General features: G+C 54.7%; 1 protein-coding gene across 1 annotated transcript in view; it reads left to right on the top strand.

Annotated features, from left to right (window-relative positions):
* AVPR2 (arginine vasopressin receptor 2) overlaps positions 1–17,869 on the top strand; it is a 64,427-nt gene that overhangs the window by 25,323 nt on the left and 21,235 nt on the right. The window lies entirely within an intron of this gene.

The following is a 17,869-nucleotide window of genomic DNA, read 5'->3' as shown; positions in this document are numbered from 1 at the left end:
CACAGGGGGCAGATGATGCTGAAGCACGGGGGGGCAGATGATGCTGAAGCACAGGGGGCAGATGATGCTGAAGCACGGGGCAGATGATGCTGAAGCACAGGGGGCAGTTGATGCTGAAGCACGGGGGGCAGATGATGCTGAAGCACGGGGGGCAGATGATGCTGAAGCACGGGGGGCAGATGATGCTGAAGCAGGGGGGGCAGATGATGCTGAAGCACAGGGGGCAGATGATGCTGAAGCACGGGGGGCAGATGCTGCTGAAGCACAGGGGCAGATGATGCTGAAGCACGGGGGGGCAGATGATGCTGAAGCACGGGGGGGCAGATGATGCTGAAGCACAGGGGGCAGATGATGCTGAAGCACGGGGGGGCAGATGATGCTGAAGCACGGGGGGGCAGATGATGCTGAAGCACGGGGGGGCAGATGATGTTGAAGCACAGGGGGCAGATGATGCTGAAGCACAGGGGGCAGATGATGCTGAAGCACAGGGGGCAGATGATGCTGAAGCACGGGGGGCAGATGATGCTCTGGCGTTTCCTGTCCGGCTTCATCTGAATCGCTACACATATAATGATGGCGTGACGACCTCGCCCTGTGAGAGTGCCGCAAAAGGCTGAGCTCGACGGGCGTCTTTATTCGACGTTTATTCTATGTACTATATCGGGGCAGCCAACTCCAGTCCTCAAGGGCCAACAACAGGTCCGGTTTTATGGATATCCCTGCTTCAGCGCAGGTGGTTCGGTGAACGATTGAGCCGCTGATTATCCCGGCTTCAGCACAAGTGGCTCAATCAGTGGCTCAGTCACTGAATCACCTGATGCTACAGGCCGAGTGCCGCCATTACTAAATTCCACTCACTAAATGGAGCATTTTCTCGTGGACGTGGCTTCTCTTACACAAGACTCCAGGCAGAGGAGCCACGGAAACGGATGTCCACAGAGCGGGTGTCCACGGTTCTTCCCGGATTCTGTGTATCCGTGCGAAGGTGCACAAGTCCGTTTGTATTTATGCTGCACCCGTTCTGTACATCCACGTGAAACCACGGCATGTAACCCCTCCAGTGCCACCCCGCAGATATTCCCCCCATTGCAGGGATTCTAATTACAGATGTTTCAATTCTTTGCCAATCCTAAAAATTGGTGATCTGCAAAAAAAGGGTGAAAAAAAACCATTCACCAAAATCACCGCGAGCTTTAATCCGAACCCGTGACGAGAAACCCTCCCGCGGGCGCGCGATTTGCTCGGCGTTCGTGCGCAGGCTCACATCCGTGGGACTTCGTGGCCGTGGAAATCTATTTTCACTACTAGAGATGTGCAATCTTCTCCCAGGCGTTCCCGATGTGTGCACGTCAGGGGCCACCAACAGGTCAGGTTGTCAGGATATCCCTGCTTCAGCACAGGTGATGCAGTCAAAGACTGAGCCACTGATTGAGCCACATGTGCGAACACCAGGATATCCCTAATATGTGGCCTGTTGGTGGCCCTGCAGGCGTGGATGTGGCTGCCACTGGCGCAAGTTTTTACCCTGTTTGCTTTGATCTCAAAGTTCACTAAATGTGGATTACTTTGGCTTAAAAATGCGATCGAATGAACCAAAGAATAAGATAACAGATAACAGGCGCGTGGCGGCTATTTTCGCCACGTTTAAAAAAGTGAAATAGCCATAATTTTTTTTTACAATTTGGTCTGTTCACATTTTTAGCACCAAAAGTTCGATCAAAATATTCGAGGTTTTTTAAAAGAATATTTGTTGGCAAGTTTGATGGAAACGAGGAAGAAGGGGAGAAGGGGAGAAGCGGAGAAGAAGGAAAAGGGGAGAAGGGGAGAAGCGGAGAAGGGGAGAAGCGAAGAAGGGGAGAAGAAGGAGAAGCAGAGAAGGGGAGAAGAAGGAGAAGGGGAGAAGCAGAGAAGAAGGGGAGAAGCAGAGAAGGGGAGAAGAAGGAGAAGGGGAGATGCAGAGAAGAAGGGGAGAAGCAGAGAAGAAGGGGAGAAGCGGAGAAGGGGGAGAAGAAGGAGAAGGGGAGAAGAAGGAGAAAGGGGAGATGCAGAGAAGGGGAGAAGCGGAGAAGGGAGATGCAGGGGAGAAGGGGAGATGCAGAGAAAGGGAGAAGCGGAGAAGAAGGGGAGAAGCGGAGATGCAGAGAAGAAGGGGAGAAGCGGAGATGCAGAGAAGAAGGGGAGAAGCGGAGAAGGGAGAAGTGCGCATCGGACGGTCCCTAGCATCTCTGCTATAAAGATTACTTGGGGCAGGCGGGGGGACGGGGGGTATGGGGGGACGGGGTAGCGGAGAAATGCAGCTTTCTCAGCTGTGAGCTGAATCCCTGTTTGTCACAAGGCTCCGGAGGCTTCTTACAGCTGTTAATGGGAGGGTCTTTTCATGGTGGTCTCACGTGGAGGGAGGGGCGGGGGGGAAGAGAGAGGGAGGGGGGGTAGGGAGAAGAGAGTGAGGGGGAGGGGGGGGAGAGAGAGAGGGGGATGAGGGAAGGGGGAGGGAGGGAGAGTGGGAAGGGGGGAAGTGAGAGAGAGATGGGGAGAGAGGGAGGGGGGATGAGGGGAAGGGGGAGGGAGGAGAGTGGGGAAGGGGGGAGTGAGAGAGAGATGGGGAGAGAGGGAGGGGGGATGAGGGGAAGGGGAGGGAGGGAGAGTGGGGAAGGGGGGACGTGAGAGAGAGATGGGGAGAGAGGGAGGGGGGAGAGGGGAGGGGGAGGGAGGGGAGAGTGAGAGAGAGATGGGGAGAGAGGACAGACAAACGGCAGAGAGAGAGAGAGTGAGGAAGAGAGATGGGGAGTAGAGATAGAGGTAGAGGGAGTGGGAGAAAGGTACAGATAGCGAGAGAGGGAAGGCTATGGAGAGATAGGAGGTTCTGAAAGAGAGAGATAGGGAGAGAGGAGGTAGAGGAACAGATAGGAGAGAGGGGGAGGATCAGATGGGGGGAGAGAGGGAGAGGATCAGATGGGGGGGAGAGAGGGAGAGGATCAGATGGGGGGTGAGAGGTAGAGATAGAGGATCAGATGGGAGAGAGATAGAGGGAGGGCAGTCAGACTGCATACTGTACTTTTCTGCATCAGATAAATAACATTGTGCAATGACACGGGCTGGGAGAGATGGGTTATCAGACCAATGCTGGCACCAATCCCCCCCCCCCCCTCCTTCCCACTCACATCAAGTACCGCCAGGTTAACCCTTTCACAGCCGACCCATCGCTACACACACACATTGCACATCCTATTTGTCAGTGCGATTTCTCTGTCTGTGTCCTCTACCCTCCTCCCCCGTACTGTGCCCCTTCTCCCCCCCGTATTGTGCCCCTCCTCCCCCCGTACTGTGTGCCCCTCCTCCCCCTCTGTAATGTGCCCCTCCTCCCCCGTACTGTACCCCTCCTCCCCCGTACTGTGCCCCTCCTCCCCCCGTACTGTGCCCCTCCTTCCCCCGTACTGTGCCCCTTCTCCCCCGTACTGTACCCCTCCTCCCCCCGTACTGTGTCCCTCCTCCCCCCGTACTGTGCCCCTCCTTCCCCCGTACTGTGCCCCCTCCTCCCCCCCGTAACTGTACCCCTCCTCCCCCCGTACTGTGCCCCTCCTCCCCCCGTACTGTGCCCCTTCTCCCCCCGTACTGTGCCCCTCCTCCCCCCGTACTGTGCCCCTCTTCCCCCGTACTGTGCCCCTCCTCCCCCCGTACTGTGCCCCTCCTCCCCCCGTACTGTGCCCCTCCTCCCCCTTCTCCCCCGTACTGTACCCCTCCTCCCCCCGTGTTGTGTCTTCTCCCCCTTACTGTGCCTTCTCCCCCGTACTGTGCTCCTCCTTCCCCCGTTCTGTGCCCCTCCTTCCCCCTGTACTGTGCCCCTCCTTCCCCCGTTGTACCCCTCCTCCCCCGTACTGTACCCCTCCTCCCCCGTACTGTACCCCTCCTTCCCCGTACTGTACCCCTCCTTCCCCCGTACTGTGCCCCTCCTTCCCCCGTACTGTGCCCCTCCTTCCCCCGTACTGTGCCCCTCCTTCCCCGTACTGTGCCCCTCCTTCCCCCGTACTGTGCCCCTCCTTCCCCCGTACTGTGCCCCTCCTTCCCCCGTACTGTGCCCCTCCTTCCCCCGTACTGTGCCCCTCCTTCCCCGTACTGTGCCCCTCCTTCCCCCGTACTGTGCCCCTCCTTCCCCGTACTGTGCCCCTCCTTCCCCCGTACTGTGCCCCTCCTTCCCCCGTACTGTGCCCCTCCTTCCCCCGTATTGTGCCCCTCCTTCCCCCGTACTGTGCCCCTCCTTCCCCCGTACTGTGCCCCTCTTCCCCCGTACTGTGCCCCTCCTCCCCCCGTACTGTGCCCCTCCTCCCCCCGTACTGTGCCCCTCCTCCCCCTTCTCCCCCGTACTGTACCCCTCCTCCCCCCGTGTTGTGTCTTCTCCCCCTTACTGTGCCTTCTCCCCCGTACTGTGCTCCTCCTTCCCCCGTTCTGTGCCCCTCCTTCCCCCTGTACTGTGCCCCTCCTCCTCCCGTACTGTACCCCTCCTTCCCCCGTTGTACCCCTCCTCCCCCGTACTGTACCCCTCCTCCCCCGTACTGTACCCCTCCTTCCCCGTACTGTACCCCTCCTTCCCCCGTACTGTGCCCCTCCTTCCCCCGTACTGTGCCCCTCCTTCCCCCGTACTGTGCCCCTCCTTCCCCGTACTGTGCCCCTCCTTCCCCCGTACTGTGCCCCTCCTTCCCCCGTACTGTGCCCCTCCTTCCCCCGTACTGTGCCCCTCCTTCCCCCGTACTGTGCCCCTCCTTCCCCCGTACTGTGCCCCTCCTTCCCCCGTACTGTGCCCCTCCTTCCCCCGTACTGTGCCCCTCCTTCCCCCGTACTGTGCCCCTCCTTCCCCCGTACTGTGCCCCTCCTCCCCCGTACTGTGCCCCTCCTCCCCCGTACTGTGCCCCTCCTCCCCCGTACTGTGCCCCTCCTCCCCCCGTACTGTGCCCCTCCTCCCCCCGTACTGTGCCCCTCCTCCCCCGTACTGTGCCCCTCCTCCCCCGTACTGTGCCCCTCCTCCCCCGTACTGTGCCCCTCCTCCCCCCGTACTGTGCCCCTCCTCCCCCCGTACTGTGCCCCTCCTCCCCCCGTACTGTGCCCCTCCTCCCCCCGTACTGTGCCCCTCCTCCCCCCGTACTGTGCCCCTCCTCCCCCCGTACTGTGCCCCTCCTTCCCCCGTACTGTGCCCCTCCTCCCCCCGTACTGTGCCCCTCCTCCCCCCGTACTGTGCCCCTCCTCCCCCGTACTGTGCCCCTCCTCCCCCGTACTGTGCCCCTCCTCCCCCGTACTGTGCCCCTCCTCCCCCGTACTGTGCCCCTCCTCCCCCCGTACTGTGCCCCTCCTCCCCCGTACTGTGCCCCTCCTCCCCCGTACTGTGCCCCTCCTCCCCCCGTACTGTGCCCCTCCTCCCCCCGTACTGTGCCCCTTCTCTGCCTCCTTCCTCTGCCACCTTGAGCTCATCCAAACTCATTCATTAGGTCGGGCTAAAGCTAAGCACTCCTTAGTGAATACGGGCCGGGTTGGCTGCACGCCGGAGCTGGCTGCACATGGGGCTGAGAGAGCGCTGTGACTGTCACTCTGTCCTTACACACTAAAGGAACCTGTCTGACTGGATGCCCGGGCCGTGCCCTCTGCCCTGGGCAGGCACGGGGGGGGCGGGGGGGGGGGTTAAACATTGCATGCATAGTTCTGCACAATCACAAACCCCACCACCAGGGAAACGTCCAATCCACACCAAAGGCTGCGGACGCAGTGCGCGCGGCGCAAACAAATGCATCACCTTAACCAGTCCGGACACACTGCACGCGCGCAAGAGCAATGGCGCGGCAGCATTTGAAGGAGACAAATTAGTTTGTTTATGTGCGACGGCCCGTCACGTGAGCCAATGAGGGTGAATCAGCCACAACCCCCCCCCCCCCCCCGTCGCACGCGTCATCGGAGACCAGAGATCGCTGAGGCGACAGGCGCATGGCCGCAGCTCCCGTACCCCCAAAGGGATCCCTGTACCCCCAAAGGGATCCCTTCTCCCTCGGCACCGAGAAGGGCCGGGATAGGCTGATAATGTTTTTACAAAAGGTCAGTATCTGTTGACCTTGTTCTGAGTTATTTTTACTTTAACGGCCTTTTTACTTGGGAAGGGATAGATACGTGGCCATGCGTGGGAGGATGAAGCGGCCAACGTTCAAAGAGGGTCTGAGGTCTCACAGCAGAAAGGAATATGGGCAGCCACGGGGGGCAGCCACGGGGGGCAGCCACGGGAGGCAGCCACGGGGGGGGGCACGTGGTTCTTATCTGCTATCACCTTCCATGTTGGTAATCAGGTTTCTGGGCTGGATGAACTTCTTCATTGCGTAAGGGGCTGACTCTGCTATACCAGAGGGGGGGGGGGGGGGAGAAGAGAGCGACTTCCTCTCCCGTCCTCCTAATTATTGCCCGTATCTATTTATCTATTTGTAAGTGGATCTCTCCACCTTGTAAAGCAGGGGGCTCAACTTCAGCCCCCCCCCCCCCAAGTTTTAAGGATACTCCAGCTTCAGCAGCACAGGTGGCTCAATCAGTGGCTCAGCCACTAATTGAGCCACCTGTGCTGAAGCTGGGATATCCTTAAAACCTGACTTGTTGAGCGGTCTTGAGCCCCCGATGTAACGTGTCCCCTTCGCTGCTATGCTGAAGCGGACACATTGTCCCCCGCACCTGTATGAGGACAGCAGGTAACGCAGATATGTGTCGCCCTGAGGCCGGAGTCACGCTCAGGTGTCACCGTCCCGGCCCTCAGGGCAGTGGCACAGCTGGCTGTCACCGGACACTGCTGCTACCTGGTGGCTATTCCCGGTACTCCCCAATGGAAATGTACCCACACGGTGCCGATTCCTGCAGTATTATTCCAGGAACTCGGATACACAGCCCAGAGAGAATATCTGTGTGTGCCTGGCGGTGTGTGCCTGGCGGTGTGTGCCTGGCGGTGTGTGCCTGGCGGTGTGTGCCTGGCAGTGTGTGCCTGGCGGTGTGTGCCCGGCGGTGTGTGCCTGGCGGTGTGTGCAAGGCTGTGTGTGCCTGGCGGTGTGTGCAAGGCTGTGTGTGCCCGGCGGTGTGTGCCCGGCGGTGTGTGCCCGGCGGTGTGTGCAAGGCTGTGTGTGCCCGGCGGTGTGTGCCTGGCGGTGTGTGCAAGGCTGTGTGTGCCTGGCGGTGTGTGCCTGGCGGTGTGTGCAAGGCTGTGTGTGCCTGGCGGTGTGTGCCTGGCGGTGTGTGCCTGGCAGTGTGTGCCTGGCGGTGTGTGCCTGGCGGTGTGTGCAAGGCTGTGTGTGCCTGGCGGTGTGTGCAAGGCTGTGTGTGCCCGGCGGTGTGTGCCCGGCGGTGTGTGCCTGGCAGTGTGTGCCTGGCGGTGTGTGCCTGGCGGTGTGTGCAAGGCTGTGTGTGCCTGGCGGTGTGTGCAAGGCTGTGTGTGCCCGGCGGTGTGTGCCCGGCGGTGTGTGCCCGGCGGTGTGTGCAAGGCTGTGTGTGCCCGGCGGTGTGTGCCCGGCGGTGTGTGCAAGGCTGTGTGTGCCTGGCGGTGTGTGCCTGGCGGTGTGTGCAAGGCTGTGTGTGCCTGGCGGTGTGTGCCTGGCGGTGTGTGCCTGGCGGTGTGTGCAAGGCTGTGTGTGCAAGGCTGTGTGTGCCTGGCGGTGTGTGCAAGGCTGTGTGTGCAAGGCTGGGTGTGCCTGGTGGTGTGTGCCTGGCGGTGTGTGCCTGGCGGTGCGTGCCTGGCAGTGCGTGCCTGGCGGTGTGTGCAAGGCGGTGTGTGCCTGGCGGTGTGTGCAAGGCTGTGTGTGCCTGGCGGTGTGTGCAAGGCTGTGTGCGCAAGGCTGTGTGTGCTTGGCGGTGTGTGCAAGGCTGTGTGTGCAAGGCTGTGTGTGCTTGGCGGTGTGTGCAAGGCTGTGTGTGCAAGGCTGTGTGTGCAAGGCGGTGTGTGCCTGGCAGTGTGTGCAAGGCTGTGTGTGCAAGGCTGTGTGTGCTTGGCGGTGTGTGCAAGGCTGTGTGTGCAAGGCTGTGTGTGCTTGGCGGTGTGTGCAAGGCTGTGTGTGCAAGGCGGTGCGTGCAAGGCGGTGCGTGCAAGGCGGTGCGTGCAAGGCTGTGTGTGCAAGGCGGTGTGTGCAAGGCTGTGTGTGCCTGGCGGTGTGTGCAAGGCTGTGTGTGCAAGGCTGTGTGTGCTTGGCGGTGTGTGCAAGGCTGTGTGTGCAAGGCTGTGTGTGCTTGGCGGTGTGTGCAAGGCTGTGTGTGCAAGGCTGTGTGTGCAAGGCGGTGTGTGCCTGGCAGTGTGTGCAAGGCTGTGTGTGCAAGGCTGTGTGTGCTTGGCGGTGTGTGCAAGGCTGTGTGTGCAAGGCTGTGTGTGCTTGGCGGTGTGTGCAAGGCTGTGTGTGCAAGGCGGTGCGTGCAAGGCGGTGCGTGCAAGGCGGTGCGTGCAAGGCGGTGCGTGCAAGGCGGTGTGTGCAAGGCTGTGTGTGCCTGGCGGTGTGTGCAAGGCTGTGTGTGCAAGGCTGTGTGTGCCTGGCGGTGTGTGCAAGGCTGTGTGTGCAAGGCTATGTGTGCCTGGCGGTGTGTGCAAGGCTGTGTGTGCAAGGCTGTGTGTGCAAGGCTGGGTGTGCCTGGCGGTGTGTGCCTGGCGGTGTGTGCCTGGCGGTGTGTGCCTGGTGGTGCGTGCCTGGCGCTGCGTGCCTGGCGGTGCGTGCCTGGCGGTGTGTGCCTGGCGGTGTGTGCCTGGCGGTGTGTGCAAGGCTGTGTGTGCCTGGCGGTGTGTGCAAGGCTGTGTGTGCAAGGCGGTGTGTGCCTGGCAGTGTGTGCAAGGCTGTGTGTGCAAGGCTGTGTGTGCTTGGCGGTGTGTGCAAGGCTGTGTGTGCAAGGCGGTGTGTGCAAGGCTGTGTGTGCAAGGCTGTGTGTGCAAGGCGGTGTGTGCAAGGCGGTGTGTGCCTGGCAGTGTGTGCAAGGCTGTGTGTGCAAGGCTGTGTGTGCAAGGCTGTGTGTGCAAGGCTGTGTGTGCTTGGCGGTGTGTGCAAGGCTGTGTGTGCAAGGCGGTGCGTGCAAGGCGGTGCGTGCAAGGCTGTGTGTGCAAGGCGGTGTGTGCAAGGCTGTGTGTGCCTGGCGGTGTGTGCAAGGCTGTGTGTGCAAGGCTGTGTGTGCCTGGCGGTGTGTGCAAGGCTGTGTGTGCAAGGCTGTGTGTGCCTGGCGGTGTGTGCAAGGCTGTGTGTGCAAGGCTGTGTGTGCCTGGCGGTGTGTGCAAGGCTGTGTGTGCAAGGCGGTGTGTGCAAGGCGGTGTGTGCCTGGCGGTGCGTGCCTGGCGGTGCATACATGGCTGTGTGTGCAAGGCTTTGTGTGCCTGGCGGTGTGTGCAAGGCTGTGTGTGCAAAGCTGTGTGTGCAAGGCGGTGTGTGCCTGGCGGTGCGTACATGGCGGTGCGTGCAAGGCTGTGTGTGCAAGGCTGTGTGTGCAAAGCTGTGTGTGCAAGGCGGTGTGTGCCTGGCGGTGCGTGCCTGGCGGTGCATACATGGCTGTGTGTGCAAGGCTTTGTGTGCCTGGCGGTGTGTGCAAGGCTGTGTGTGCAAAGCTGTGTGTGCAAGGCGGTGTGTGCCTGGCGGTGTGTGCCTGGCGGTGTGTGCCTGGCGGTGCGTACATGGCGGTGCGTGCAAGGCTGTGCGTGCAAGGCTGTGTGTGCAAAGCTGTGTGTGCAAAGCTGTGTGTGCAAGGCGGTGTGTGCCTGGCGGTGCGTGCCTGGCGGTGCATACATGGCTGTGTGTGCAAGGCTTTGTGTGCAAGGCGGTGTGTGCCTGGCGGTGTGTGCCTGGCGGTGTGTGCCTGGCGGTGCGTACATGGCGGTGCGTGCAAGGCTGTGTGTGCAAGGCTGTGTGTGCAAAGCTGTGTGTGCAAGGCGGTGTGTGCCTGGCGGTGCGTGCCTGGCGGTGCATACATGGCTGTGTGTGCAAGGCTTTGTGTGCCTGGCGGTGTGTGCAAGGCTGTGTGTGCAAAGCTGTGTGTGCAAGGCGGTGTGTGCCTGGCGGTGTGTGCCTGGCGGTGTGTGCCTGGCGGTGCGTACATGGCGGTGCGTGCAAGGCTGTGCGTGCATGGCTGTGTGTGCAAAGCTGTGTGTGCAAAGCTGTGTGTGCAAGGCGGTGTGTGCCTGGCGGTGCGTGCCTGGCGGTGCATACATGGCTGTGTGTGCAAGGCTTTGTGTGCCTGGCGGTGTGTGCAAGGCTGTGTGTGCAAAGCTGTGTGTGCAAGGCGGTGTGTGCCTGGCGGTGTGTGCCTGGCGGTGTGTGCCTGGCGGTGCATACATGGCGCGCTCGTCACCATACACCCAAATGTCAAATCAACCGCTAGCTTCCTGATTTTAGGAAATGACACCTTTATATTCCCTTTTACCTCACTAATGTACAGAGCGCGTCACAGCAGTAATACACGCGACAATCGTATAAATACCAAGTAATACAAATAACACAATGGGAAGAAGCGCTGCAGACATAAAAGTGACATTTAGGGAAAGGATATGTGGAACCGCCGCCCAGCCGAGGGGGTAGCGGCCAATACAGTATGGGAATTCAAACATGCTGGGGGTGATAAAAGAGGCAAGGTCCAAATAGGAAGGACAGGGGGACACTCGGGCGCAGGGGAAGGAATTGGAGGGAGGTGGGGTACCAAGTCCTTGAAAGTGCAAAAGAACCGAGAATATACAAAACATTTATAAAAAGAAAAAACTCTGAATAAATTCCAATAAGGGATCCAATTCCTGTGACTAATTAAACTAGAACCCGCAATAAAACGTGCATCATACAATGCAGGAAGACTCAAATAAATGGGGGGTTTCGGTATTTGGGACCCCCTGAAATGTTGCAACTTAAATCCTCTGATCCCCCCAGAACAAATTGCTAGGATTGCAGTTTCCTATCTGAATGATTTAACTCTGAAGATATAAGTCTGCCCGGGCGGCCGACGCGTTGGGACAATCTGATTCAATAAAGATTTCCATTTTGCAAAATCCGTGGAGCCTCTAATCTTACTTTGTCCTCAAATATATCGAATGACAGGATGTGTTAAACAAACAAACAGGTGCGGCATCGATGGTTTTTGGCCACCTTGGAATGCGCAGGCGTATTGATAAAAGCCCGCGCGTTCCGCAGCCGGATCCTCACAGTAGCCCTGTCGCCTTAGTTTTGTGTGTGTTTAGTGTTTCACGCAATAAAAGGTTATTTTGGGAGAGGGAGGTCTCCTTTATCATCAGCGCATGGTACAAAATGCTGCGCCATTTCCCCGCAGCGAAGGCATCCCACAGGGACTGCTGCATTGTGTGTGTGTGTGTGTGTGTGTGTGTGTGTGTGTGTGTGTGTGTGTGTGTGTGTGTGTGTGTGTGTGTGTGTGTGTGTGTGTACAGAGCCACATTACACAAATTACATGGCACCAGTGCGGATAGAGTCTCTTATCCTCCTAACAATGAGATGTCCTTCTGTAATGCAAACAAGCGCCCCGTCCACTGAAGGTCACAGCTGATTGATGTACAGCCAATGACCAGAGTGGTGCTTCGAGCAGTACTGACCCAGAGGGAACGTCTCCCTATAATGACATCACTCTACAATGTCTTGTATATAATGTATACCCTGTTCATTTATGTACCTGTATTTGTAACCATGTATTATTTACTCTGTGCCCAGGACATACTTGAAAACGAGAGGTAACTCTCAATGTATTACTTCCTGGTAAAATATTTTATAAATAAATAATAAATAAAATAAATAATGTCCCCAAACCAGTGCCCCAGCCAGGAGCCCCCAGCTAATGATTAGCTCCCGTCTAAGTGCATATAATTATTACTCCGTCTCAGTGCTGTGACATCCTGTGTGTGACCTTTTCCCGGAGGTTTGGGACTGCGCCACATTCTGACGCTGCTCCCGCCTGGAGTTTGTTGCCCATTTTGTCACCCTGATGAGATATTGTGACACACACATTATAAAGTCCCAGGAGACTAACTTTATATTCCCTCAGTAATGGGGGTGTATAAAGGGGGCCCCTGTGTTACCAATCTCGCGATGATAAAACCTTCTCTGGTGCTGTGCGGCACAGCGCTCACGCTTTTTATACATCCGTTGACGCAAAGTGTTATATATATATATATAAAACACGTGTATGTTATTGTGAAATACGAATAAAAACATGAAAATATAACAGCATTTGATGTCTTTATACACACACAAACAAACACACACACACACACACACACACACAAACAAACACACACGCGCACACACACACAAACACACACACGCGCACACACACACAAACACACACAAACAAACACACACACGCGCACACACACACAGCACTCCCCAAAAAACTAAAGTAAGCACCCCCAAAAACAAACAGGGTAACTATAGCATGCGCACGTATCATAACAATCAAATAGAGAGATAATGTATACCTCACCCAAATCCACGTTTGGGGACCGTGCGAGGCCTCTGTAAGTTCCCTTACCTGGTCTCTGGCGGTTTCTGACATTGCGTTGCCATGGCAACGTGATGTCACAAGACGTTGTGACATCAGAACGCCAGAGACATGGTAGGGAGAGGAGGAGTAGGGGGGGGCGCAGGGGAAAAAGTTTGCGCATCCCTGCCTTAGCATACAATGTTTCCACTGCAGCCAGGAATTCTGGGTAATGACATGCAAATGAGCACTCAGTGCCACTTTTTGCTTTTAATCCACTTTAACATGGACCCTTATAAGAGATAAGATCACTTGTGAGCACATTCACATGTCTTAGACAGGTCTGCAGCCCCGCCTTTCACCATTATCACCTAGCACAGCGGTGCTCAAAGTGGGGGGCGTGAGATTTTCTGGGGGGCACGGCTGTTACAGAGGCCCCGCGTTTCCCCGAAGGCATTTAAAATAAATGCTGTGGATCGCGCGAGGCTTCTGTAAGTTTTCACTTACCTGGAGTCCCAGTGATGCGTCTCCATGGCCATGTGACGTCACGTTGCCATGGCAACGTCACATGACCCCCCCCCCCCGCGGCGTCATTTGACGCCGGAGCCGTGCAGGGAGGGGGGTCGCGAGCCAGGGCGCATGTTGGTACGTTTGCGCACCCCTGACCTAGCATACAGTGCTTCCACTGCAGCAAGGGATTCTGGGAAATGACATGCAAATGAGCACACCGTGTCACCTTTTGCCTAAAATTCATTTTTACATACTTTATATAAGTTATGGTGGGTGAAAAACCTCCACCGTGTAGCATATAGCAAATAAAAAGATCACTTGTGAGCACATTCACGTCTTACATACAAACACACCAACCCACACACCCACCCACCCAAACCCACCCACACACCAGCCCACACACCAACCCACACACCAACCCACCCACACACACACCCACCCACCCAAACCCACCCACACACCAACCCACCCAAACCCACCCACACACCAACCCACCCAAACCCACCCACACACCAACCCACCCAAACCCACCCACACACCAACCCACCCAAACCCACCCACACACCAACCCACCCAAACCCACCCACACACCAACCCACCCAAACCCACCCACACACCAACCCACCCAAACCCACCCACACACCCACCCACCCAAACACACCCACACACCAACCCACCCAAACCCACCCACACACCAACCCACCCACCCACCAACCCACCCACCCACACAAACCCACCCACACACCAACCCACCCAACCCCACCCACACACAACCCACCCACACACAACCCACCCACACACCAACCCACCCAAACCCACCCACACACACCAACCCACCCAAACCCACCAACCCAAACAGATTCTAGTTTACAAATCCCAATACTTACATATATACAGTTTAATAAATGAGTATACAAGTTTACTTGAGATATAGCTACAGAAACAAATGTAAAAAAGGTTAGTCACATACATATGAATGAGTTTCCGGGTTTAATATACAGCATTCCTTGTGCAGCTTTTTATATTGTTTGATATATTACACACATACTTTTCATACTGGCGGATGAAATTGACACATTTATGTGCAATTTTCTGGCGCACCTACAATTAAATATTGGGTACATATTATTTACTGTGTGTCACCCAAAGATGTCATGCATGCAATTGACGCTGATCGGAATTGCTAATTATGTAACACGACACTTCAGGAGGACGACACAGGCAGAGTATCTCACCGAGCGGTGACGCGGGCAGAGTATCTCACCGAGCGGTGACGCGGGCAGAGTATCTCACCGAGCGGTGACACATTGACGTTTTCCTACCACTCAGAGGTGACAAAGAAAGGAGACACACAGTGACACAGACAGAAGGAACCCGGACAATATTCAGCACTCTGTTTCAATCCTATTGATTTTCTATGGAAATCACATGGCATTCATTTAACGATACAGACAGGAGATGGGCGCCATCTTTAATCATCCCCAAAGGCCTAAAAACTCTAGTAAAACATGTCCGGGGTGCTCCAGTGTATATAGGAAGGATAAGGACTCGGCTTTGTGCAAAAGCATGATGTGTTAAAAGGTTACAGCAACAATAGATGTGTATATTAAATCTGACTGGGGGGGGTGTTGCCTTAACTCATTCTTGACCCTTGGAGCAGGAGCGGGGGTTATTCCCCAGACCAGCAGCTAAAGCAACTAAATTGTGCTGAATTCATAATATCTGCCGACATTAATTTTGGGAGACGCCCCTTCCTCACACAAACTGAGGGGGGTAACGGGTAATAGGCAGAGATTGTGAAACCTACCCCCCCCCCTCCCTCCCCCCAGAGCTCATAAAGCTGTGAGTAGTGAAAGGGGAATACATGAAAATATATCAATTTATATCACGAGAAGTATGATAAAGTCGGTGCTAGGCCTGTCATGAGATTCCCAACTCCCAATGTGTACCACCTATAGAACAATGCCCAACTCCCAATGTGTACCACCTATAGAACGATGCCCAACTCCCAATGTGTACCATCTATAGAACAATGCCCAACTCCCGATGTGTACCACCTATAGAACAATGCCCAACTCCCGATGTGTACCACCTATAGAACAATGCCCAACTCCCGATGTGTACCCCCTATAGAACGATGCCCAACTCCCAATGTGTACCACCTATAGAACGATGCCCAACTCCCGATGTGTACCACCTATAGAACGATGCCCAACTCCCGATGTGTACCACCTATAGAACGATGCCCAACTCCCAATGTGTACCATCTATAGAACTATGCCCAACTCCCAATGTGTACCATCTATAGAACTATGCCCAACTCCCAATGTGTACCACCTATAGAACTATGCCCAACTCCCAATGTGTACCATCTATAGAACTATGCCCAACTCCCAATGTGTACCATCTATAGAAAGATGCCCAACTCCCAATGTGTACCACCTCTAGAACTATGCCCAACTCCCAATGTGTACCATCTATAGAATGATGCCCAACTCCCAATGTGTACCACCTATAGAAAGATGCCCAACTCCCAATGTGTACCATCTATAGAACGATGCCCAACTCCCAATGTGTACCACCTATAGAACTATGCCCAACTCCCAATGTGTACCACCTATAGAAAGATGCCCAACTCCCAATGGGCACCATCTATAGAACTATGCCAACTCCCAATGTGTACCACCTATAGAACGATGCCCAACTCCCAATGTGTACCACCTATAGAAATATGCCCAACTCCCGATGTGCACCACCTATAGAACTATGCCCAACTCACAATGTGTACCACCTATAGAAAGATGCCCAACTCACAATGTGTACCACCTATAGAACAATGCCCAACTCCCGATGTGTACCCCCTATAGAACGATGCCCAACTCCCAATGTGTACCACCTATAGAACGATGCCAACTCCCGATGTGTACCACCTATAGAACGATGCCCAACTCCCGATGTGTACCACCTATAGAACGATGCCCAACTCCCAATGTGTACCACCTATAGAACGATGCCCAACTCCCGATGTGTACCACCTATAGAACGATGCCCAACTCCCGATGTGTACCACCTATAGAACGATGCCCAACTCCCAATGTGTACCACCTATAGAACTATGCCCAACTCCCAATGTGTACCATCTATAGAACTATGCCCAACTCCCAATGTGTACCACCTATAGAACTATGCCCAACTCCCAATGTGTACCATCTATAGAACTATGCCCAACTCCCAATGTGTACCATCTATAGAAAGATGCCCAACTCCCAATGTGTACCACCTCTAGAACTATGCCCAACTCCCAATGTGTACCATCTATAGAATGATGCCCAACTCCCAATGTGTACCACCTATAGAAAGATGCCCAACTCCCAATGTGTACCATCTATAGAACGATGCCCAACTCCCAATGTGTACCACCTATAGAACTATGCCCAACTCCCAATGTGTACCACCTATAGAAAGATGCCCAACTCCCAATGGGCACCATCTATAGAACTATGCCAACTCCCAATGTGTACCACCTATAGAATGATGCCCAACTCCCAATGTGTACCACCTATAGAAATATGCCCAACTCCCGATGTGCACCACCTATAGAACTATGCCCAACTCACAATGTGTACCACCTATAGAAAGATGCCCAACTCACAATGTGTACCATCTATAGAACTATGCCCAACTCCCAATGTGTACCACCTATAGAACAATACCCAACTCCCAATGTGTACCACCTATAGACCGATGCCCAACTCCCAATGTGTACCATCTATAGAACTATGCCCAACTCCCAATGTGTACCACCTATAGAAAGATGCCCAACTCCTAATGTGTACCATCTATAGAACGATGCCCAACTCCCAATGTGTACCATCTATAGAAAGATGCTCAACTCCCAATGTGTACCACCTATAGAACGATGACCAACTCCCAATGTGTACCACCTATAGAATGATGCCCAACTCCCAATGTGTACCATCTATAGAACGATGCCCAACTCCCAATGTGTACCATCTATAGAAAGATGCTCAACTCCCAATGTGTACCATCTATAGAACGATGCCCAACTCCCAATGTGTACCACCTATAGAACTATGCCCAACTCCCAATGTGTACCATCTATAAAACGATGCCCAACTCCCAATGTGTACCACCTATAGAAAGATGCCCAACTCCCAATGTGTACCATCTATAGAATGATGCCCAACTCCCAATGTGTACCATCTATAAAACGATGCCCAACTCCCAATGTGTACCACCTATAGAATGATGCCCAACTCCCAATGTGTACCATCTATAGAATGATGCCCAACTCCCAATGTGTACCATCTATAGAACGATGCCCAACTCCCAATGTGTACCACCTATAGAATGATGCCCAACTCCCAATGTGTACCATCTATAGAATGATGCCTAACTCCCAATGTGTACCACCTATAGAACGATGCCCAAATCCCCAATGCGTACCATCTATAGAAATATTTATTATTAAACATCTCAACGATGTGAGACTGATAAAGTCATACAGAAAACGATTACTTCAGGTTATTGCTGCTAAAGGTGGTTCTACAAGCTATTGAACCATAAGGTGTACTTAGTTTTTTACACATGGCTTCTCCATTTTGGCTTTATTTTTGTTAAATAAATCATGACACGGTGTAATATGTCATGTGTTGTTGTTCATCTGAGGTTGTATTTACCTAATTTATAGACCTGCCAAGGAACAGATGATTGTTATTATGTCCTGATATGTAAAACCATGGAATTCAAAGAGGGTGTACTTTTTTTTTCACACCACTGTATGTATGTTGTATGTATGTATGTCTTCATATAGCGCCATTGCTTTGGATGTAGCATTGAGTATTTTTGTCTTTTGTTGTATACATTTGGCCACACTTAGAAGCACTCCTTCTGACACACA

The sequence above is a fragment of the Ascaphus truei genome, chromosome 21, assembly GCF_040206685.1.
Source record: "Ascaphus truei isolate aAscTru1 chromosome 21, aAscTru1.hap1, whole genome shotgun sequence".
In the NCBI taxonomy this organism is placed as follows: Eukaryota; Metazoa; Chordata; class Amphibia; order Anura; family Ascaphidae; genus Ascaphus; species Ascaphus truei.
The sequence above is the reverse complement of the archived record's forward strand: the minus strand, read 5'-3'. Positions and strand labels throughout refer to the sequence as shown.